Source organism: Pinus tabuliformis, chromosome 1_2, assembly GCF_031772625.1.
Source record: "Pinus tabuliformis cultivar Carrire ecotype Pingquan chromosome 1_2, CPIR1, whole genome shotgun sequence".
Taxonomy (NCBI): Eukaryota; Viridiplantae; Streptophyta; class Pinopsida; order Pinales; family Pinaceae; genus Pinus; species Pinus tabuliformis.
Window position 1 is genome coordinate 961600563 of NC_142298.1, and position 25192 is coordinate 961625754.

General features: G+C 37.7%; 2 pseudogenes; one reads left to right on the plus strand and one right to left on the minus strand.

Annotated features, from left to right (window-relative positions):
• The first annotated feature begins 255 nt into the window (after positions 1–255).
• On the plus strand, positions 256–6845 carry LOC149209175 (uncharacterized; annotated as a pseudogene).
• Positions 6846–15579: 8734 nt separating this feature from the next.
• LOC149209176 (ubiquitin-activating enzyme E1 2-like) overlaps positions 15580–25192 on the minus strand; it is a 32914-nt pseudogene continuing 23301 nt past the window's right edge.

The following is a 25192-nucleotide window of genomic DNA, read 5'->3' on the forward strand; positions in this document are numbered from 1 at the left end:
TAACCCACCAAAATAGCATTGCTATAAAATGCATGGGATTTGGTTCACTAGTAAGATATCTAGTGGATTAAACTATCCACCACGGTTACACTCCATTTTTTTCCTAACCCAACCAAACAACTTGACAGAAAAAGGGATGAAGTTGGTGCAAATCCATGGGGTGATTTTGGTGGAACATTTACCCCTTATACCTGGCACCTAATGAAAAGGTAATATGTGTTATGTGGTACAAACCTCAACCTTGCGTGTGTTTTGATAACTATTTCTCCAACTATTTCTTCAGATTCTTCATTAGATTTAGACACCGAGGTAAAATCCCACATTTCCCTAATACACACGCACATATATAATCTTTTATATTTGGATGTTTAAGGTTTAAATATTTCTCCCGAAAATTATTAACAATCCATTAGTTTGCTGATGAATGGCAGTCAGCTAGGTCTTTCTTCTATGACGAGTATAGACACTGAAAACAAAATTGGACATCAGTCTGATTTGGTGGTTTCTACTAGATTTATGGTCAAGAAAATCCATCCTCGGAGACACCCAGAAGACATAAACTCAATTCGAGGTCCAAGACATAGTGTGGTTTGTGTGGAAGCTATGATGGGTGTGATAAAAAAAAAATGTCTCCTTCATTTGGGTTATTCCTTGAAGTTGAGAGGAGGGTAGATACTTCAAACAGATGAGAGAAAATGTACCTCAATATGATGTATGGTGAATTTTCTATAAGAAATACAACCTTTGTGTAGAAATTAATGTGTAGGTTCAAAATTGCTCATGAAATTTACTAAATCACAAGACTTGAAGCTACTCTACTAATTTGCGGAAGTTAATTCACCATATAAAAAAAGAATCATAGACAAGTGAAAGGAAACATCACACATGAACACATATTTATCTAGGGGAAAGCAACTGCTCAAAACCCCTTACTATTTATATTGCATTAATAAGAGAATAGAGAAGAAATATAATGCTTGCTCAAGCCTGAGCACACCCTGCAAGTGTATAGTCTATCCCTCTGCCTGACTGACTAAACCTGGCCCAACACTTAGCCAATTTCAAGCCTTCCCAATATCCTATTTCCTTGCATTGTTCCCTTGGGAAATTGCCCCTATTTTTTAGGAATTTCACACCAAGGAATTGCACAATAGCCTTAGGTCAATCTCTAACTGCATGCACCACCTGTACACATGGGAATATGCTACAACTGATAGTACATTGCCTTGGAATCTCCATCTCAACTGGGTAACTTGAATTCTCTACATGCAACAATTATTTTGGGTTGATTGATCAGTTAACTGGTTGATCACTAAGTGTGGTTGAAGTTCCACTTCCACAACTTGACCTCCACTAGTTCTTCTGACAATTAGAACTAGTTAAACTAACAATAACTCAAATTAACTGAAACATATTGCTACAAATTAGAAATCAATCATGTAGAACTGAAATAAAGTGTCTTTAACTCAAATTTACTGAGTTAACTGAGTGACAACAACCATGTCACCTCAGTTAACTACTTCCAAGTATTATGCTGAAATAGAAATTCAAATTTTAATCTAGTTTGACCAAGGCAAAGTCAAAACTATATTTTCTTGTTGCATTTTCAACACCCCCTCTCAGAAAGAAATGGATTATCAGATACTCCAATCCCTCTTATATGGAACTCGAATTTTCCTCTTGAAAAATATATTATCAAAATATATGCATTGTGTTTCTATATCGCAATGTACTGCAACAACATAATCTGCCTCTGCACATAATCTAGTAGATGGTGATACCAAATGTCGATAGGCTTGGATTGCTCATGAAATACAAGATTCTCAGAGAGTTTGATACAACTATGATTATCACAATAAATCATAATGGGATCCATCTTCTAACCAAATAACCCAACAATAATTTGTCTCATCCAGATAGCCTCACTTCTTGCTTGACTTGCAACCATGTACTCTACTTTTCCTAAGCTGAGTACCACAGATCTTCGCTTCCTATTGTACCAAGAAACTGTTGCTGACCCAACACTGAAAATTCCTCCTAATTTTCTCTTCCTATTTGATAGACTCCCTGCCCAACATGCGTATGTGAAGCCTTGCAACTTCACTCCCTCTGTTTATCTATACTAAAGAACAAACTGAGTAGTGCCTTTGATGTATCTCAACACATGCTTTTCTTCCTTCCGATACAGTTTTCTTAGCTTAACCGTTGCTTAACTAAGCTGGTTCATTGCATAACACATGTTTGGTCATGTGTTCACCCAATACATAAGTGAACCCACAAGATTCATGTAAATGGTAGCATCCTCTTTCCTACAATTTCCTGGTAGAGGAGTCTCCATGGGTTTGCACCTATCCATGCAGAACCTATGAAGTATCTCTTTGGCATACTTTCCTCTAGAGACAAACATTTCCCCGTCACCTTTCCATAGTTCCAATCTAAGTAACTAGTGCATGAGGCTCATGTCCTTCATCTCGAACTCTCTTGCAAAGTCATCCTTCCAAGATCTAATCAACTTCTTATCACCAGTAAAGATCAAGTCATCAACATATAACACAATAATAAATAATTTACAAGTTCTACCACAATGTGATAAAGGTTTTCATCTGCTTCACTTTTGGTGAATCCCAAACTAGTGAGATAGGTATTGATCCTAGTGTACCAAGCACAAGGTGCTTGCTTGAGTCCATACAATGCTCGCTTGAGTCTGCACACATGCGACTCTTTTTCAAAGGTCTCAAACCCCTCTGGATGCTCAATATACACCTCCTCCTCAATAAGTCCATTGAGGAATGTTGTCTTCACATCCATCTGGTGGATATTCCGCCCATCTGCACCGATAGTGCTAGAATTGACCTGATGGACAAGTACCTTGCTACTGGAGCAAAGGTCTCCTCATAGTAAATTCCATCAATGTGAGAGAACCCCTTGGCCACAAATTTGGCCTTATGTTTCTCTATGCTTCCGTTTGTTGCATGCTTTACCTTGTAAAGCTATGTCTAACCAACCACTGATTTTTCTTATGGTCTTAGGACCACTTCCCAAACACTTTTTATAACAATGGAATTATATTCCTCTACCATAGCATCAACCCATGAGTATGGCTCAGTCTCTACAAGCTCACTCATCAAATCCATGTAGCTATTGTACCAATCTAGTGACCTCCTCTTCCTACGCTGTGATGTGGGTGCTCCCACATTCTCTATAGCAACTTGCAATTATATGTCAGCTTCCCTGGTTCGCTTCCTTCCTTCTCTGGATGTCTCTTCTTGGGTGGGTGTCTCCACTCTTTTCTCCTTTGCTTTTGGCTACACCACAACTTCCTGAGGTTCTTCCTTTAGAGCCAAAATATTATGATCGAGCTGCAATTAAAGCTCCCTCTTAAGGGAACACCTCATTGCCTTCTCCTCATCAAATTTCACATTCCTTTTAACCGCTGTCATTCTGAGAGATTGAAAGTACACATGATAGTTGTGAGGTGTGTCTGTGTAACCCACAAATATGCCCAAATCTACTGTTGGCTCTAGATTTTCCTTTTTTCCTTGGAAACATGACTGTAGACTGATTATCCAAAGATCTTGAAGTGTTATAGATCTAGTTTCTTCCTTGAAAAATCTTCCTCTATTGTATTCATGCAAAGAATAATGTGAGGACTCCTATTCTACAAATAAATGACTGTGTTGCATGCTTCAAACCACAAGCATAGTGGTAGGCCTTGATCATGAAACATTTCCCTTGCTTCCCCCATAATGCTTATATTCTTCCCCTTAGCCACCCCATTCTGTTGTGGGTTATGGGGTGTTGTCAACTCCTATCGAATGCCTTCCTTTGCACATAAATTTTTAAACTCATTTGACACATACTCACCTCTGTTATCGCTCCTAAGAGCCTTCTCGTTCTTGCTAGTTTCTTTCTCAACAAGTGCTTTGAATTCAACAAATTTGGAGAATGTCTAGTATTTTTTCTGCATGAAGTAGATCCAACACTTCTGTGAGAAATCATCTACAAATATAACATAATACCTATTCTTGGAAGTGGAGTTTGTCGAGAAGGTCCACAAACATTAGAGTGGACCCTTTCAAGGACCACATGCACCCTACTGTACCAATCATTGAAGGTGTATTTTGTGTACTTCCCTAATGTACACCCTTTACATGTATCTTGTTTCTCTAGTGCTCCTTTGGGGAGGCCTGTAGAAATATGTTGCATGATCTTCAAAGCACCATGATGCAAATGGCCAAGTCTTCTATGTCATAATTCACTGAAATCTCGGCTCTGCACCTTCTCTTCTTTTGTGCTCAATGATGCACAGTCTTCCAAATATAATTTGTAGAGTTTCTTCACTCAAACCCTGATATTCTTCACTTTTCCCATGGTAATGTGTCTCTAGAAATCATTCCCTTTGTTGAATATCACATCGTAGCCACGGTCTTCCAACACAACTACGAAAACTAGATTCTTCTTCAGACCCGGTACAAACATCAAATCATTGAGTCTAAGAGGGGAGCTAAAATGCCTCTAAAAAGTAATTGTACCAATAATGGTCATGTTATACCTTCCATCATCTCCCATCTCAATGTGCATCTAAAGATCCTTCTCCTGCAAGTCACTGAAAAATTCTTTGTTCCTCGTCATGTGGAATGAAGCATCGCTATCTAGATACCACACACTACCCATCACTATTCTTTCCACGCATGCAATGAGGGTAAAACCAAGTTCAAACTGTGAAGCCAAGACTTCACTCGCTGCTCCTCCCACAGTCTTCGTATTTTCCTTCTTGTGTGGAAACTTCGTTGCATAGTGCCCAAATTCATGACAGTGAAAGCACTTTATTCTGGACAAGTCTTTCTTCTTATCCCCTTAACTCAAAGAACTTTGGATTGGGATTTATTACCTTTCCATTTATTTTCCTTTCCATCCAAGGCACAATTTTCCTCATCGTTGCTCTTGGATGAGGTCCCGTCTCTGGTGTTCTGCCTAATTTCTTCCTGCACTAGATCAGACCATAACCGCTCCCAAATCGGTAGTTTCTCTCTACAATTTTACCGAATCTTGATAGCTATGCCAGCTCTTGGGAAGGCCCAAAAGGGCTATAGCTACCAAGTATTCCTTAGGGAGATTAAAACTGACCCCGCCAAGTTCATCATGACACTATGTAAACCTACTCAGGTACTGTGGAATTGTGACGTTCTTTTGCATCTTGATACTTCAAAGCTTGTCCTTGAGTGTGAACATCCTGTGGTCACTATTGTTCCAGAAAAATTATGTTAGTGCTTTCCACATCATGAAAAAAGTCTCTTTTCCATGGATATTTGAGAGAATATGATCTGAACTCCCTCCAATATGATTCTCCTTGGTTTGGCCACATCCTTATTCCACTGAGCAAGATTTTTGGCATTCGATGCTTGGGTTTTTTCTACATATGTCTTGATATATTCTAGCAATGCATTATCATCCAATATTGCCTCCATGTGGTCCTTCCATGCAACAAAGTTGGAGGTGCCTTCCAAGGCATACTTGAACCTGAGTCCATTGAAATCCATCTCCTCAGTCCTGAAGAAAACCTGCAACACTGATCTTCAAATTTGAATCTCCTGCAATGACAACTTCGAAATCTCTTCTCTACAGTGGTTCCAACTCTCATACCATGTAGAATTTAATGTGTTGATTCAAAACTGCTCATGAAATTTACTAAATCAAAAGACTTGAAGCTACTCTATTGATATACATAATTTAATTCACCATTTATAACAGGGATCATAGACATGAAAAAGGGAACATAACACATGCACAAAGATTTATCTATGGGAAAGCAATTGCTCAAAGTCCCTTACTTTATGTATTGCATAATCATAGAATAGAGAATAAATACAATGCCTGCTCAAGCCTGAGCATACACTGCAAGTGTATAGTCTATCCCTCTGCCTGACTGACTGAACTTGGCCCAACACTTAGCTAGTTTCAAGCCAGTGGTTCCCTTGGGAAATTTCCCCTATTTTTTAGGAATTTCACACCAAGGAATTGCGCAATAGACTTAGGTCAATCTCTGACTGCATGCACCACCTGTAGACATGGGAATATGCTACAACTGATAGTACATTGTCTTGGAATATCCATCTCAATTGGGTAACTAGAATTCTCTACATGCAACAATTATTTTGGGCTGAGTGATCACTGGGTGTGGTTGAAGTTCCACATCCACAACTTGAACTCCACTAGTTCTTTTGACAGTTAGAACTAGTTAAACTGACAATAACTCAAATTAACTGAAATAGATAGCTACAAATTAGAATTTAGTCATGCAGAACTGAACTCAAGTGTCTCCAACATGAATTAATTGAGTTAACTGAGTGATAAGAGCCATGTCACCTCAGTTAACTACCTCCAAGTATTCTCCTGAAATAAAAATTCAAATTTTAATCTAGTTTGACCAAGGCAAAGACAAAACTATATTTGTTTGCTACATTTTCAACACTTTGATTCCAATCCTCTCTTTTTACATGGTCAAATTGCCCCCCCGCCCCCCTTCCCTTGCAGACCAAATACCCTCTATCAGTAGGGAGTAGGCTGATATTCATCCATCATGGGCACTGAATGAATTTTTCACTAGTGATATTGATTCAAGAGGAAGATTTGTCAGAGTTCACCATCATAGAAACCATTCTTTCAGATTGTGGGTGCCCACATTCTTTTCTAGCATTTGTGCCAATTTGTCTAATCTAGTATTGCGTCAAACAATGCCATCATGGTTTGACAACCCACATATGAAAATAGATGGGGCACACTTCAGTGTTAAGTCTCTTTACAAAACGTATTTCTCTTTGCAAATTCAATATGCCAGACAATAAATATAAATCAAATACTTGGGTTCATAGCAACCCAAATAACCTCCATTTCTATAGGAGTGTCCAACAAACTTTTTCCAATGCAATAACTTGCATATTTGCTAAGTGAATATGTAGAAATTAATGTATAGATTTGAAACTTATCATGAAATTTACTAAATCACAAGAATCGAAGCTACTCTATTGATCTGTGGAAGTTAATTCACAATCTAGAACACAAATAATAGACATGCAGAAGGAAACATCACACATGCATATAGATTTATCTAATGGAAATCAACCGCTCAAAACCCCTTCCTATATGTATTGCATTAATTAGAGAATAGAAATGAAATACATATTCTTGCTCAATATTGAGCACACCCTACAAGTGTATAGTCTATCCCTCTACTTGACTGACTGAATCCGGCCAACTCTTTCAAGGCCTCCAAGCTCCTATTTCCTTGTGTTGTTCCTGGAGGAAATTAGCCCCTTTTATCTAGGAAATTCCCTCACTTGGATTGCGTGATTCCTCTAGGTCATTCCTCTGACTGCATGCACCACCTATACACATTGGAATAGTCTACAACTGATAGTACACTACCTTGGAATCTCCATCTCAACTGGGTAACTCAAATTCTCAACATGAAACAAATGTTTTGGGTTGATTGATTGGTTAACTAGTTGATCACTGAGTGTGGTTGAAGTTCCACTTCCACAACTTGACCTCCGCTAGTTCTTCTAACAGTTAGAACTACTTTAAATGACCATAACTCAATTTAACTGAAATAGATTGCTACAAATTAGCAATCAATCATATTGAACTGAAATCAAGCTTCCCCAAATAGAATTAACTAAGTGACAAGTGCCATGTCACCTCAGTTAACTACCTCCATGATTTCTCCTGAAATAGAAATTCAAATTTTCTCTTGTTTGACCAAGGCAAAGTCAAATTGATATTTTCTTGCTGCATTTTAAACACTCCCTCTCAGCAAGAAAGGGATTATCAACCACCGCTATCCTGTACCTGTGGAACTCAAACTTCCCTCTTGACAAGGACTTCGTTAAAATATCAACATCTCGTTCCTCTTTCGCAATGTATTGTAACAACATAATCCACCTTTGCATACAATCTCGTAAATGGTGATATCATATATCATATGATTTTCAGAGAGTTTGAGGCAACTATGATTATCACAGTATATTACAGTTGGATCCATAATATAACCAAACAATCCAACAAGTATCTTTCTCATCTAGATCGCCCCACATGTTGCTTGACTTGCATCCATGTATTCTACTTCTACCAAGCTGAATGCCACATATATTTTCTTCCCGTTGTACCAAGAAATCGTTGCGGACCCAACAATGAAAATTCCACCTGATGTACTCTTTCGGTTTGGTGAACTTCCCACCCAATCTACATCAGTGAAGCCACACAACTTCACTTCCTTTGTCTGTTTGTAGCACATTCCAAATAGAATAGTGCCTTTGAGGTATCATAGAAAATGCTTAGTTTCCCTCCAAAATAACTTGGTTTCCCTAACCATAGCTTGGTTCAACTAGTTGACTGAATAGAACATATCTGATATTGTGTTCTCAAGATACATGAGTGAACCCAACATTTTCCGGTGAACAGTAGAATCCACTAACTCACTTTAAGTGGCATCCTCTTTCCTCCAGTTGGTCGCTAGAGGAGTCTCCATAGGTTTTCATTTTTGCATGTTGAACCTCTGAAGTATCTTGTTGGCATACTTTCCCTGAGAGACAAAAAGTTCCCCATCACCTTGCCATACTTCCAATTCGAGGAAGTAGTGCATGAGTCCCATGTCATTCATATGAAACTCTCTTGCAAGGTCCTCTTTGAAAGATCTAATCAACTACTCATGAGAAACCAAAAGCAAGTCATAAACATATAAAACAATAATAAACAATTTACCTTCTACCAAAATATGATAGAGGTTTGCATCCGCTTCAATTTTGGTGAAGCCCAAACTGATGAGATACCTATCAATCCTGGTACACCAAGCGCGGAGTGCTTGCTTGAGACTCTTCAACACCTGCTTGAGTCTACATACGTGAAACTCTCAATCAAAAGCCTCAAAGCCTTTTAGTTTCTTGATATAAACCTCCTCCTCAATAACTACATTGAGGAATGTTGTTTTCACATCCATCTGGTGGATCTTCCACCCCATATATGCAAACAGAGAAAGGATTGATCTGATGGATAAGTACCTTACTACAAGAGAAAATGTGTCCTCATAGTCAATCCCCTCAACCTAAGAGTGCCCCTTGGCCACAAATCTGACCTTGTTTTATATGTTTCCATCTGCTGCATGCTTCAACTTATAGATCCATCTCGAGCCCACGACTGATTTGTCTGCTGGTCTTGAGACCACTTCCCAAACAATGATGTTTAAAATGGATTCATACTCCTTCATAATTGTGTCAATCCTTATAAGTTTATCTACTGCTTCCTCGAAAGAGGATGGCTCAGTCTCTATAAGTTCAGTCATTAGAGCCATGTATCCATTGTACTGATCTAGTGTCCTTCTCTGCCTGTGCTAATTTGAAGGAGCACCCACATTCTCTCTCACATCCTGCATAAGTCTTACAAATTACCTATTCCTTTTCCTACCTTCTTTGGATTGTTCTGCTTGAGTGGCTGTCTCCACTCTCTTCTCCTCAAATTGTGGTTTCTCCACAACTTCTCAAGGTTCCTCCTTTGGAGCTAAAATATTCTCTTCTGATGGGATCTGAATCTCCCTTTCAAGAGAGAATAACATGGCTTTGTCTTCATCAAATTTTACATCCCTTCTCACAAATTTCACTCTGTGAAATGGAAAGTACACACGATAGTTTTGGGGAGTTTCTGTATAACCCACAAATACCCCCAATTCTATTGTCGACTCTAGCTTCCTCCTTGATTCTTTAGATACATGGCAGTAAACAGAGGCTCCAAAAACCTTGAAGTGTGACACATCCTACTTTCTCCCTGGGAAATCCTCCTCTCATGTAATCATGCCAAGAATTCGATGAGGAATCTTGTTATGCAAATAGACTATTGTGTTGCATGCTTCAACCCATAAGTGCAGAGGTAGGTTTTGGTCATGAAACATCACCCTTGTTTCTCCCACTATGCTATGGTTCTTCCTCTTAGCTACCCCATTCTGTTGTGGGTTGTGGGACGTTGTCAACTCTTTTCAAATACCTTCCTTGTCAAATACCTTCCTTCGACATGTACTCACCTCCATTATCACTCTTAAGAGACTTCACCTTATTGCCCATTTTTTTGTCAACCAGTGTTTTGAATTCTATGAACTTGGAGAAAGTCTCATCCTTCTTCCACATGAAGAAGATCCAACAATTTTGTGAGAATTCATCAATAAAAATGACAAAATATTTCTTCCTGGCAATGGAGGCTATCGAGAAAGGTACACCAACATCAAAAGTGGGTACTTTCAAGGACTGCATGTACTCTACTATCTCGATCATGCAAAGTGGCTTTTGTGTACTTACCCAAGGTACACCCTTTACATGTATATTGCTACTCTAGTGATCCTTTGGGGAGGCTTGTGTTTATCTACTGCATGATATTCAAAGCACCATGATGAAAATGGCCAAGTCTTCTATGCCAAAGTTCACAGACATCGCAACTCTGCACCTTCTTTGCCTCTGTGCTCAATGCAACACAATCCTCCACATATAGATTCTATATGTTCTTCACATGAAACCTGATCTACTTCACCTGTCCTGTGGCTATGTGTCTTAGGAATTCTTTTCCTTTGTTGAATATCACATCATAACCACGGTCTTCCAAAACTGCAACAAAGTCAAGATTTTTCTTTAGACCTGGAACAAACATAACATCCTTGAGTCTGATAGGGGAACCTGAATCCCTCTAAAAGCTTATTGTACCAATCTCGGTCATGTTGTACCTCCCATAATCTCCCATCTCGATGTGCATCTGGAGATCTTTCTCCAAATCACTGAAAAAGTCTTTATTGCCCATCATGTGGAACGACACACTTGTGTCCAAGTACCACATACTCTCCATCATTGTGTTGGATATGCATGCAATAAGAGAAAAGTAAATCTCTAACTGTGAAGCCAAAGCTCCACCTACTTCTCCTGCTAAGGTCTTCTTTCTTGTCTTCTGTGTGGACACCTCGTTGCATAGTGCCCAGATTCATGACAATGAAAGCACTTGATTCTGGACACATCTTTCTTCTTTCCCCCTTGATTAGATTCTGCTTTGGATTGGGATTTATTCCTTTTCCCTTCTTTTCCTTTCCATCCAAGGCATACTTTTCTTCATCCTCACCCTTACATGAAGTCCCATCTCTGGTATTCTTCCTTATTTCCTCATGTAAAAAATTAGACCATAGGCTTTCCCATTTTGGTAGTTTCTCCCTCCCTTTCACTAAATTTTGGTAGTTGTTCCAACTCTTGTGAAGGCCTAGAAGGGATAAGCTTACCAAATAATCTTCTGCTACAGTAACACCAAATTGACCAAGTTCACCACGATGTTGTGTGAACCTGCTTAGGTACTGAGGAATAGTCGCATTCTTTTGCATCTTGATATTTTAAAGTTTATCCTTAAACGTGAGCTTCCTATGGTCACTACTATTTCTGGAACAAATATTCTAGTGCTTGCTACATTACATATGGAATCTCTTTCTCATGGATATTTGAGACAATATTGTCTTGTACTCCCTCCAATATGATTCTCCTCACCTTGACTACACACTTCTTCCATTCTACTAGATCTTGAGCATCAACTGCTGTTGGTTTCGAGATATCATTATCAATGAATTCCTTCAATCCATTATCTTCCAGCACTACCTCCATGCGGTCCTTCCAAGCGACATAGTTCAATCTTCCCTTAAGGGAATACTTGAGTCTTAGTCCATAGAAAAGCATCCTTCTAGCTCTGAAGAATTCATCGTACAAATCCGATCCTCCTATAATAAAAACTTCTAAATTTCTTCTCTACTATAGAAATTAATGTATAGATTCGAAACTACTCATGAAATTTACCAAATCAAAAGACTTGAAGCTACTTTACATATATGCGGAAGTTAATTCACAATCTAGAACACAAATCATAGACATGAAAAAGGAAACATCACACATGCATAAAGATTTATCTAGGGGAAAGCAACTGATCAAAACCCCTTCCTATCTGTATTGCATTAATCAGAGAATAGAGATGAAATACATATGCTTTCTCAAGCCTGAGCACACCTTGCAAGTGTATAGTCTATCCCTCTACCTGGCTGACTAAATCTGGCAAAAAATTAGCCAATTTTCAAGCCCTCCAAGCTCCTATTTCCTTGTGTTTTTCCTTGAGTAAATTAGCCCCCATTATCTAGGAAATTTGCTCAATTGGATTGCGCAATTCCTCTAAGTCCTTTCTCTGACTGCATGCACCACCTTGGAATAGTCTACAACTGATAGCACACTGCCTTGGAATCTCCATCTCAACTAGGTAACTCGAATTCTCTACATGCAACAATTATTTTGGGTTGATTGATCAGTTAACTGGTCAATCACTGAATGTGGTTGAAGTTCTACTTCCACAACTTGAACTCCACTAGTTCTTCTAACAATTAGAACTAGTTTAACTAAGCATAACTCAATTTAACTGAAATATATTGCTACAAATTAGCAATCAATCATACTGAACTAAACTCAAGCTTCCCCAACTTGAATTAATTGAGTTAACTGAGTGAAAAGTACCATGTCACCTTAGTTAACTACCTCCAAGATTTCTGTTGAAATAGAAATTCGAATTTTCTCTAGTTTGACCAAGGCAAAGTCAAACTAAGATTTTCTTGCTGCATTTTCAATAGAATCATGGTTCAAAAATGCAATCCTAGTGTGACAAGAAAAACATGCATGTTTTATGTAGAATGTGTTAGCGCTTGAAATTTCACCTCAGGCTGAGAAAGGCAAACTCCAAGGAAACATCAAACCACTTAGCCTCGTAGCTAGCCCTACGGGACAGGAGAGGGCTCTCTCCGGTCTATCTCGGTAAAGATATTCAACGGGCGAGATAACCAATAAGGAAACACTGATTTTAGGCTAGTAAACTGATAAAAACGGTTTGAATTGGAAGTTTTAAGATTTTGGTGGAAAATTGGGGAAAGGCAATTTTGGGTGCGGGGATTGGACACAGTTTTTGCAGGGGGTTCTTTGGGGCAAGGTAGGAGACAGTATTGATACCTTTAATAGAGGTGGAAGGATGAGAATGACCGGTGAGGAGTTAAGGAGAGCAAGAAATAACCTTGAATTCCCCTTAAACAGTTGAAAACATTGATATTAAGCAAACTTAAAAGCAGAGCATGACAGTCATGAATTCTACTTTAACACTTCATTTGCCTAATTTGCAGAAGGAAAAGTAAGGAAATGATTCACATAACACACTTACAAGTACAAAGAGAAACACACCATCAATACATGTGACCACAAGAATCCCAAAAAGGACTGCAAAACCCTGGTCTTCCTTTGCCAAAAATTGCAGAGATACAGTGAGTAATAATATAAGAGCTTCTCCCTCAAGAGTCCAACCCTCCAACCCCTGAAAATGACTAAGAAAATACATAATATAGGCAAGCTAACACCTTTCCTTGCCTCTAGGGGTCGAGCTCATCCTTCTAGGAGCTGTTTCAACCAATTCTAAACTAAGCACTGAAAACTAGGCAATCAAAACAACTTGCCTCTATAAGCTAGGAAACCAATTCATTCATTAAATTTTTGCCTATCTTATGAATGAATCTTCTAGAAGAGATAAATAAGTGTCAAAATATCATAAAATTACATCATTTACAACAAGGAGGATGAAAATCAACTCAAAAAAGTCAAATCCAGTCAAAACTGCGTTTTGCTGAGCTGTAGGTTGAATTCCTGTGCAAACTGCCTGATGGGTCGCGCGCAATTCCTGAATGTGTCACGCGCCTTTGGAGGCACTTTTGAGGCACTTCCAAGTGTCCAAATGAGGCAAAAGTGGGCTTGTTGGAAAGGTCTGGATGTATACTTCCCAACCCAAGTATAATTTCTGAATTTGGTTGTCATTTGCCCCTCCAAAATTGCAATCTCCCAAGACTGCTTCCTGTGTGTCAAAAATGTGGCAGAAAGTCATTTTTTGCTTGTTTTTTGACTTTCTGGAGGCCCAAAACTTGGTGAAATTTCTTGGTAATGGCTGAGCAAGTGTAACTTTCCATGAAAAATCCAAAAATGCTGATTTTTTCCAAAATGGAGTTGCCAAACGAAAGGGTCGCGCGCGGCACGCGACCCATTGGTGGAGAAAACCTGTGTTTGGCACAAAATATTCACAATTGACAAAATTTTCTCCAAATTTCTTGAAATTTGGGCTGGGATACTCCAACAAAGTACCATGCTCAGTAAAAAAGGCTTTGGCCAAAATTTGGAGTGGATCAGGCCTTTTCCGTCGTTTTAGTGCCTTGGCCAACCTCCTTGGATCTGGCGATTGCAATTTTGACATTTCTCTAAAACCATGACACCTGTGCAAAAAGTGAAGGAGGTTTTTCTTCTTTGGCATGTTGTGGACAAAACCCTCTCTCAGTTTTCCAAAATTAATATTTTATTTCTCTAGACCATCATTTGAGTTCGACTTGTCCCGATGTGTGAAACAAGGAATTTTGTCGAAATGGAGCGAAATGAAGGGGATAGGGGGCTTCTAAATTCTTGGGGAAATTTTTGGGAGTGGGGAGGGATGTTAGGAAGTAGGGGAAAGTGGAATCTCAGTGATTGAGCGAGGGGAAGGGGTCAAAAAGGGAAAAACACAGGCCAAACCTAGAAAATTGCCAGGTTGTAGCTAGAAACTAGGGTTTGTGCAAAAATGAGCAATTTGGGGGATCTCAGTGATGGGAAGCATTTAATAAGGTACATGAAGGATAGGGGAAGGTGTATGAACATCTGGGTACAAGTTTTGCCAATGATTTGACCGTCCAAGAGAAATTGCCTTCAAAACCCTAGGAGAGGGAAATGACCTTGCCTAGGCGCAACCGAAGCATGAACAAGGTGTCAAATAACTCATTAGACATTGACATGATAGTGACAACCCTATGAATGATGATAGACTCAGCTGAATAATGACATGGACCGACATTTGGACAACTTTATAAGGAGTGAAAGTAAACCATAGACCTAATGCCTAGTGACCAAATTTTGCTTGAAGACTCACTGAAATGACAAAATTTGACCTTGACACTAGACCACTTTGTAAGAGCATATTTGATCACTGGAGGAAGGCTGGAAAGACTGACACTAACAGAATGTAAGAGATTATTTAACTATTCTATTAAATTAAAGGTTTAAAATATTACATATATGCCTCCATGGGCTACTAGTAGTTACAAAACATGAGATTATCACCTTCTCAAAACATTAAAATATATTCAAAGGTGTTAGTCGATCTTAGTCTTGGCTTGGATACAATAGACAAGGAATATTCTTAGCTTAGCTTTATATCTGCTTTTCACTGTGTGAACTCTCCATTCTTCTCCATGAGAACTCTCTATCTCCTCCTTTCTTTGAGTATGAGTGATAATCTCCATGCTCCTTACTTTTCCTCCCAACATCAATTATCTCAAACTACGAAAAAATGATGGGATCCACGTGTTGGCCACAAAATTATAAACTATGCTAAGAATTTATGGGATGCAAGACATAAATGAAAGGTATATAATCATAGAAAGGGAAGGGAAAGGAAAAAGTAAGGGGATTTGTTTACTTAATCGATTCTAGCCCAATAGACACAAACTTCAAAGGTTAGACATTTGTGTGAAACCAAATCATCAACAATAGAATTTAGAAGTTGTTGGGCTTGAGCATCCCCTGGAGACTTGATTGTTGTTGTGTATTCTTTTGATTTTGAAAGAAAAACAGTTACTTCAGCTGGAGTTTTGTCTGAGATACCTTCAAATTCAGACCTTGCCCATGTGAGATAATGGTAAATATTATGTGGAAATTAATGAAGTATTCACACAGGTGCTTTCTTTTCATGGGGATCTCATGATGCTCCATAGTTCTCAGTCAAGTGAGGGTTAAGCATTTGGGTGTTGCACTTGGTTTCCAGTGTTCCACACTCTAGTAATGGCTCCTGGAAGAAAACACACGTTGAATCTACAAACAACATGGCATTGAAATTGTCCAGATAAATTAAAAAAACATCAACCTCACCATTCCATAAGGAATCACAAAATATATTTTCAGTATTTGGGATCACATGATTCTCGTTTGCTTGAACTGCAAATGTGGGTTGATTGTAGTGGTTGTTGATGCTTCCCAGTGTTCTAGACTCTACCAATGGCTTCTAGAAGTATACACACCCTGAATCTACATACAACCTGGCATTGACATTATCCAGAGAATTTAAAACATCAAACTCACCATTCTATAAGGAATCACCAAATACACTTTTGGTATTTGGGCTCATATGATTCTCCATTGCTTGAACCTGCAAATGTGGGTTGATTGACTTAACTTTTCCTGCCCAATATTCCAATCTTTAAAGAGGATTTTTCTACTAAGATTGATCTTCTCAATAATGTTATCATATGTTATAGTCAACTTTCCCTGGCTCCCACAAGAGGCTCCCATGAGGGATAAGTTCTTTAGAAGCTCACATCCCCGAGCACCAACCCCCACAAAAAATAATTTCGCATCTTTTAACTTTTTCTGCACCTCTTTTCTAAATACAGAAATATGGGCATCGTAACAGCTATTCAAAGGCCTCACATCCTTTGGCCCAAGGGGTTCTATAGGAAGAGATTAAAATGAATCGAAATAGAACAACTACACAGGAAGGAATATAGAAACGTGTATTATACAATAAATAATTGAATTCTCTGCTACCTTTCCCTACCTAAAGGGTACAATTCCATTTATATTTAAGAGAAATACACAAAAAGGGTAAGTAGGGTGCCAAAGAAACAAAACCTTCAAAATTGACGTAAAATTGCTAGAATGGGCTTTCACAACCTCCTTCCCAAGGATTCCACCAAACATAGTTGCCATGGTATTCAACACTACACGGGAACCACTTGCAAAATGTTTGAATACATTTACATTTTCATCAATGGCACTGACATCCAACTTAATCAGGCAGTTGGCACTGTCATTTAAATCCCTTGCCACATCAATGAATCTGCTCCCATCTTCCTCTGATGTAGCATAGGGGAAGCACCCAAATTGATGAACAAATTTATCTAAAGCTCGAAAAGCCAAGTGTAAAAGTAGAGGCGATGAAACTTGGAAAAATAATGAAGAAGAAACTCCCTATTATTTTCAATTTCTTCCTTCAGTGGCATAGATTTTAGGAGCTTTTGTTTCTTTAGCTGAGTGACTATGCCACCCATCTCATAATGTCCAAAATTGGTGGTGTCTTCCTGCAAGTGGAAAGAATATGGTTTGAAATTCATCACTTTTTTTGGCTTGCCATCATTGAGCTCACTCATACCTTTAACTTCAGAGAAAACAACAAAATTCCCATCCTCGAATTGGATCCTCTCCTCATCATCCACAAATGACACCAGAGAAGGATTGTCATTGGTGATCTTCACATAAGGTAGTTGTAGGTTTTAACCCTGTACAAAAATTACCTGCAAACAAATTATTCAAATAAAAAAATAAACAATGGTGAGAACAAAAAACAAATATACACAAAGATTTCCCCCTGGATCCCAAAACTGGGACTACCAAATTGATTTTTCATCATGTTCCTTTCAATGTTACAATACATATATAAACATGTCGAAGCATTCATAAAACCCAATCCATTAACCCTGGATTAGAACATAACCATAGTTCCCTTGATTGGATCTAAAAAATACCATGGTTAGAAAACCATCATACCCAAAACCATGTGAAAAACCCATGCACAGTACCATGGGTAGGTCCTCTCACCATCTTTGGGTCTACCCTCCATGCTTGGGTCCACATAAAAACAAGTTTCCCAGGGCGCTGCCCCAGACCCCGTGCAAGGGGGCTACCGCCCCCCTCCAAAACCTTTGACAGGGAGGGCTTTCGCCCCCCTGTGACTCGCCCGACTTCCCCTGATACAACGTACAACGCATAAGGCTAGTCGTGGAAAGAATATAACACACACCCAACAGTAGCCCATTGTCATATCAACTTCAAAAAATAGAAGTGTTTATGTTAAGTGGTCCACCTCTTAAAGGCCATTTCCTACTTCTTGTGCCTACCCACTCAAGGCCACTTATAATTCTTGTCTTGAGTTTAACAAAGCACTTCCAAAAAACCTTATGAAAGTAATAATTTTCAAGCATGCATAATTGAATAAAAGTTGTGCTCAATGGATCACCTCTCAGACATTCTGAACCACTTATAATGCTTAACTTTGAAGGTAGCACAATTTTTAACTTTGAAGAAAAAACTTCAAAACAAATGCTAAGTATTAATTTTTAAAACTAAATTGCAAAGAGCTATGTTCAGTGATGCACCTCTCAAGGCCCATTTTTCCGACATAAGAAAGCCATGTGTAGTGTCTAACCTTCTAGGCCAGTTATAATGTTGTCTTGTGTATAGCAGGAAGAAACTTTAAAATGATGCAGAGTATTAATTTCCCGGATAAATAGTATAAGATTTGGTAAATCTATGTTTATAAAAACTAATATCCTTTGCAAACCAAAGACATATTAGACTGTGTTAAAATCAAATGTAAAAACTACTTGGTAGTGCAAAGGCCACAAACAAACTAGTGCTTTAAAAAAACTGACATACTTTGAAAACCAAAGACATATTAGACTATGTTAATGCCAAATGTAAAAACTACATGGAAGTGAAAAGGCCACAAACAAACTAGTGCTTCAAAATTCCATCTTTGAAGTTGAATGGTATACTGAACATGCCCTTCTTTACAAACATGCCCTTCTCTACAAAGAATCATTTCCCAATTGATATGCAAGCCCTAGACTACTCACTATTTATGTTTCTTTTGTTTATTCTCAAATATTGAGATGAGTCAAAATCAGTTAGATTTAAGTGTTCAAGGACCAAAAACCCTGCAAACTATCAAATATCTGCAAAACATTTTTTCACAACACAAGATGGAAAAACATCCAAAATAAATGAGGCGATAAGTTGAATCGTTATAAAGATCTAGTATGATTTTTTCATTTATGATTTCGATTATTGAGTGCATGTTGCACGGTAGGATCCACAACTTACGATGAACAAAATTTGTGACTCGATTATGAAATTATTTACAATAGATCTCATGCTATTCCAAAATCTTTATGGAAATATGAAGTGATTGAATGTATGGAAACAAATGTTATAGTAAAAATGTGCACATTAACATTATACCACTGCACCATGTCTCTATGTTACAACATAAAAATAAGCATATCATGGAATTATGACTTCCGTTAAGTTGAAAATATGGACATCTCAAGAAATAATCAAATGCTGGTAAAATTGTTGCAATTTCAAAATTTCGATGTTTTAACATCATTGTTTTCATACTTAAAATGATTTAGTTCACACAAATTAAGAAAATGGATCAAAACCCAAAAATTAAAGAACACTCCATTCCAATACCATTAATACCAAAAATGTGCCTTGAGGATGAGAACAAAGTGAGGACGATAAGCCCTTTTTAAGGAAAGGTTTGAAAATCTACCATTCCTAAACTCAAATACATAACCGCAGACAAAAATTGAACTATACTACATATTTCCTGCTAATACTACCAAAAACATGACATGATGATTTTGATGATAATGACCATTAGATAATCTGAAGATTTAGAAAAAGGCACCAAGATGAATGGGACACAATGAAGAGGCTGATCCATTTCACATGACAACTTAAGGACCTACAAAAAATCAACGAGATGTTCAGCGTGTGGAAGCCATTCAAAACAATGGAGAAACTTAACGACCTAAATATTAACAATGGCAAGGCAAAGTACGTTTCCAGGGCATACTCGATGACTGACACAAAAATGCACAAGACTCAGATTATTTCTCCTTATATCCACCTCTTCCTTGCCCTCCGACACCACGAACCTCTAAGGACAGAACTCATGTGGAAATTCCCAAATTATGGGGTCATGAGTAATCGACCACATATTCACCATGGCATTCGTGCCCATGGGAATACACATTCCATCAGCCATGTTGATATCTTTAGTGGAGAGACAGGCCCATGATAGTAGTGGTCCAGGTGGATGCATTCATAGTGCCTATTTCACCACTGCTTGGAGGTACGACACCTTTGGAATGTACGAACCATTCATGCTTCGGTTGTGCTCCACTACGACGTCCAAATATAACTATGCTTTCTTCTAAGCTTCAGAGTTCAACACCATTTCTGCCATGGTCCACTTTGTTAGCAAAAAATCATGTCCATTCCACGAAAAATCATCCCCTGTGCACACAAAACCCCGAAGTTAGTTAGTGTCCCTCCCCCAAATACAAGCAATTACATAAGAACCGATTTAATGTTGAATTCTAATATATGTGAAATACAGTGAGTAGAGAATGGAAATAAGGACCCATAGAAAAACGAACATATCCTCCTCCTTAATCTTATCCTTTCCTTGCAACGACAACATAACATCAACAAAATGAGATTGATCGTCACTTTCTCTACGCGTAGTGGAGAAGAAGCTTCTAATTTATTTCATCCCTTTCTGAATTTGTTTCCAAGAGGCTTGCATTAATTTTGAATAATTTGAAGGTGTTGCAGGTGTTTGGTCAATTTAGTATCCTAAATTGCTCTACATAAATTATCAATCCGGGTATCGTAAACTAATGAAGTGTAGTGCACTGTTTGTGCTAGATGACCCTTCTTACTTCATTGTTTTTGTTTTTTTATGTTGTTTTGGGGATTTTTGGTCCTTTAATCCCTAATGATTTACAATATAACTAACAAAAATCTTAAATCTAACTTCTGTAAAGACTGGTAAGAACCTAAAGAAATGGGAATTAAAAGAGCTTAAGTAATATTTGGAAGCAAAGTTTACTCAAGAAATGAAAACAAAGTTTATATTTCTGCTCTTATCATTATTTCCAAGTCATGAACTAAAACTAAAAAGTAAAATTGCAACTACTGTCTAATCAATTACAGAAACAAAACTAAATGAAATACTAAAACTGAAAGTGAAGTTGCAACTAATCTCTAATCTATTATGGAAACAAAACTAAATGAAGTACTAAAACTAAAAATGAAATTGCAACTAATTTCTAATGTATTATGGAAACAAAACTAAATGAAGTACTAAAACTGAAAATGAAATTGCAACCAAGGAAAATTTTAAGGATGGAATTTTTTTTTGAAGTTTAAAAACATTGGCGAATCTCACTAATCCCTAATATGCAAACTATAAATTTTTTAATGATATATTTGCAAAATTATTCAAATTTATAATGATTTTATATATAGTCTTTATATAACGTTGGCGATTTTTAAGGTAAAATAATTTTATATTCTAAAATTTGGGCGAATCATCTTTTATAAAAATTGGAAATTGGCGAATCGTTTTTTGGAAAAATCATGGAAAATTAGCCCACTGGGCGAACATTAGCCCCTAAAATTTTCCATGATTGCAACTAATGTCTAATCTATTATGCAAACAAAACTAAATGAAGTGCTTAGTTACTCTGCCTCTCAATTCTGGGAGAAAAACCTCCTTGTGATGACATTTTGAGGAATTCTGTACTTCATTATTCTAAGAGAAGATAAATGTGAAAATGCAGAAAAGACTCATTTCATGAATGAAGTATTCAACCACTTATTTTAAGATGAGCTATCAACTAGAAGGGCTATTTAGAAACATTCATTAACACCATGAGTTGATAAACTAGTAATAAAATGGCAAGAACAGTAATGGAACTAATCAGTCTAATTGAAACTTTAAAGACTAGTGAAACAGTAAATGAAACAAACTACATTACACTACTGAATTTCAACTTCTAACTACTGATAAAAACTTGAAAGAAATTTAAACAAAAAGAAGTTATTATGCACTGAAAGAAGCTATTCTGCATTAGTAAGAAAATGATAAAGATTTCATTATAAACAAGGTTAGTATGAAAATGATTATGAACACTATGAGAGGAAATGATGAATTTACAGTTTAGCTAGAAAAGACAAAACAAAATGAAATAAAACCTTAGTCAGCGCAGGGGCCCTCTGCAACTGATCAGGTTATGTGTGCTTAATCAATCTCCAAGCAACTCTTTCACATATCCATAAAACTTGCGGTCTTCATATTAAAAGAAGGAAATGAGTTTTTCAAAATTACAGAACAGTAAGTCTGAGCTTAATACATGAGGAAATTCGAACTCCTTCTGAGTTCTTTACATAGGTATTTATAAGAAAATTATGCAACTGTTTGTGGAGAAAAATAAGCTACAGCCAAAAACACGTAGAAGACAGGCACACAGAATTTTCTTCCTCGGCTGCTGGAGACATAAATCCAAGATGATGGTTGTTGGATTCGGTTGCACAGATGGTTGTTGGAGTCCATGGGTTTAGGAAGTTGTTTCGGATAACGCTTCCCATCACTGTGAAACGTGTTGATTATCCACGAAATAAAGTCTTGTTGCCTTTGGTCTCTACGTTTGACTTCTCCATTGACTGGAGTCTTGTACCATCTTCCTTGTCGACCTGGGCTAGGTGAATAGGACACGGTCCATGTCATGATGATTTCCAAGCTGCCCATGTAGTTAGTTTCTCCTTCTGACACCTGGAACCTGTTAAAGCATGGAAGTAGTTGCAGAACAGCTGATTAGCTGCAGAATAGGCTACATTCCGTAGCTAAAAGACAAAAATTTATTCAAATAGCAAAACATAAAATCATAACATGTAAATCACTAAATGTCCTCCTTAAGGCAATATATATTGGTCATTGATGATAGGAATGCATTTCTTCATGGAAAAACAAAGAAAAAGGGATGAGAACAGTTGCTAGGGAAAGAGAAGTTTTGAGGCTCAACATACCCCCACTGCAAAACCATTGTGTGTCCCCATGCAATCAAAATTGTGAACTTCTTCCTCCTATTGCATTTGTTCTACACTTCTACCAGCACATCCAACTTCCTCTTCTTGTTTTTCTTTGTATCCACTGCCATCCTTGGCTTCCTCATAAGAAATATGTATTTGAGGTTAATAAGTGCTCTGATCAGCTTCTTATTTTTCCTTTTCAACTTCCTGTTATTTTTGTACCATAATCCCAAGTGTAGCATTGTGTTGTCATGAATAGCTCTATCCAGCTTATTCTGTTCCCTCAAGGTTTCATTTTCTTTTTGGATGTGCCTATTCAGAATTTCTAGCTCAAAGATCTCTTGTTTGAGAGAGCTAGTTAGAGTTTCTTGTGGGGTGACAGGCTGCTCTAGATTAGCTGAAGTTCTTGGATCTATCGAGGTATTATTTTTCTCTAATGACTCTATGTATTCATAGATTTGTTGTTATATTGGATCTATGCCAGGAGAAGCTCTACTTGGGCTGCCTTCAAAATTCTGTGGAGGAGAGTTCTGTGGACTTTGTTCAGATGGAATACTATCAGGGGACTGAATTGGGGTTTCTTCCTCTAAGTTTATAAACTGGGCCTCTTTTGATTTCACCCTCTTCACCTTACCTCGGAGTCTAGAGCTCCTCCTCAAGTTTTGGAAGCTTATGGTTTCTTCTTTTGTGTCCTTTTTCCTCTTTCCTTTCTCCTTATTTTTCTTGATTTGCTCCTTGATCTTGGTTAGTCTTTCAGAGAGCAGTTGTTCATCTTCTTGAGGTGATGAAGGTTCAGGGATGTCCTTATTGATTTCTTCAACCCTTTCTTTCATTTTTCTCTTCAGCTTAGTTTTCTTCCTAACCTCTGGTTTAGGAGCCATTTCTGCATCATCTTTTTGTGAGGAGCTTTTAATGCTGATATTTCTTCTTCTACTTCTTTTAACATGACTTCCCTCAGATAAATCTGGAGCATCTTGGAAGAAATTCCTTACCAAGAAGTCTTCCCATGTATCCCCTATACTTCTCAAATGAAATTCAACTAAAATCTTCACTAATCCATGATGATATAAAGTTGTTTCTATTGATTCAACTTTCTTTTGGACATTTGTTGCCATTCTTCTCAAACTATTCAGAAGGAAAAAGGGAAGATTGAGGGTTCCATTCTCTAGAAAATTCATTAACAAACGTATATGATAAACATACATAGACCCAAACCTTCCTTCACATGTAATGAATTTTTGCAGTATTAACAACATGCTACTCCATTTGTTTTTGAGTGTTGAAATTGGAATCCCTTTTCTAAATATTGTAACATCCATACCTGGGTTTTTAAGAATCACCTTCCAAGATTCATCATGAAACTCTTTGTTTTTAAACCATCTTTCTCCTAGTCTTGGGAGTTATGTTGCTTCTTCTATGAAGGATTTTGTGACTGCAAATTTGATATCCCCTATTTCCACTTCCGTGCCATCAAATGACCTTGCAAAGGATTTAGTGATTTCCTTGTGGTAGCCGTCAAATTTTTCAATAAAACACAACCATCTGGCCTTCTGTAACATCCCCTTGAGCTGCGGATACCCCTCCATGTATTTTACCCCTACGGGCTCAGTTCTAACAATAAGCCCCATATCCTCTGTTCTCGGTTACCCTTCAAAATTACTCTCACTGTCTAAGAAATGGAATGACTGTGTATATGGAAATGAAGTGACTGGTTATATGGAAATAGAATGATTATGGATATGGAAAGAGGATGACTGGGTATATGGAAATAGAACAACTGTGGATATGGAAACAAAATGACTGTATACACAAAATGGCTGCGTAAATATGAGAAAAAAAAACTTAAGAGTTGGCATGTAATAAATAAACAGTCAGGTTTTGGAGAGTCGTAGATAGGTAGGTCATGTCGTTAATCTGACCGTTAACAGGTGTAGTTGTGGAGGACCGGTTAAGTACAAGTTATGGAGTTTGAAGCGGAGATCAGTTATGAAGGAATCATTGGACCGTTTGTCATTGAAGGCAGAAGATATGGCGGAGACATCGTGGCGGTCAAATCACATGATGGTTAATTAAGGAGACATGTGATCATACATGTTATACAAGCTTATGTTTTCAAACTGCTTTTTGAAATAAATTTTTGCATTTACCTTTGGAACCTTTACCTTCCGCTTGCTAATATTTTGATGTTTGATCCACAGGTACTTTAGGCATGATTGGTCTTCAAAGTTGATTTTTCTTCAATTACCTGCATACATGATTTTATTATGAACTGGACACTTGTGCTTGGACTGATAAACAAATTGTTGCTGCAGAATCAGATTAGCTGCAGAACAGGATCAACTGCGGAACGGAATCAGCTGCAGAACGTGAAA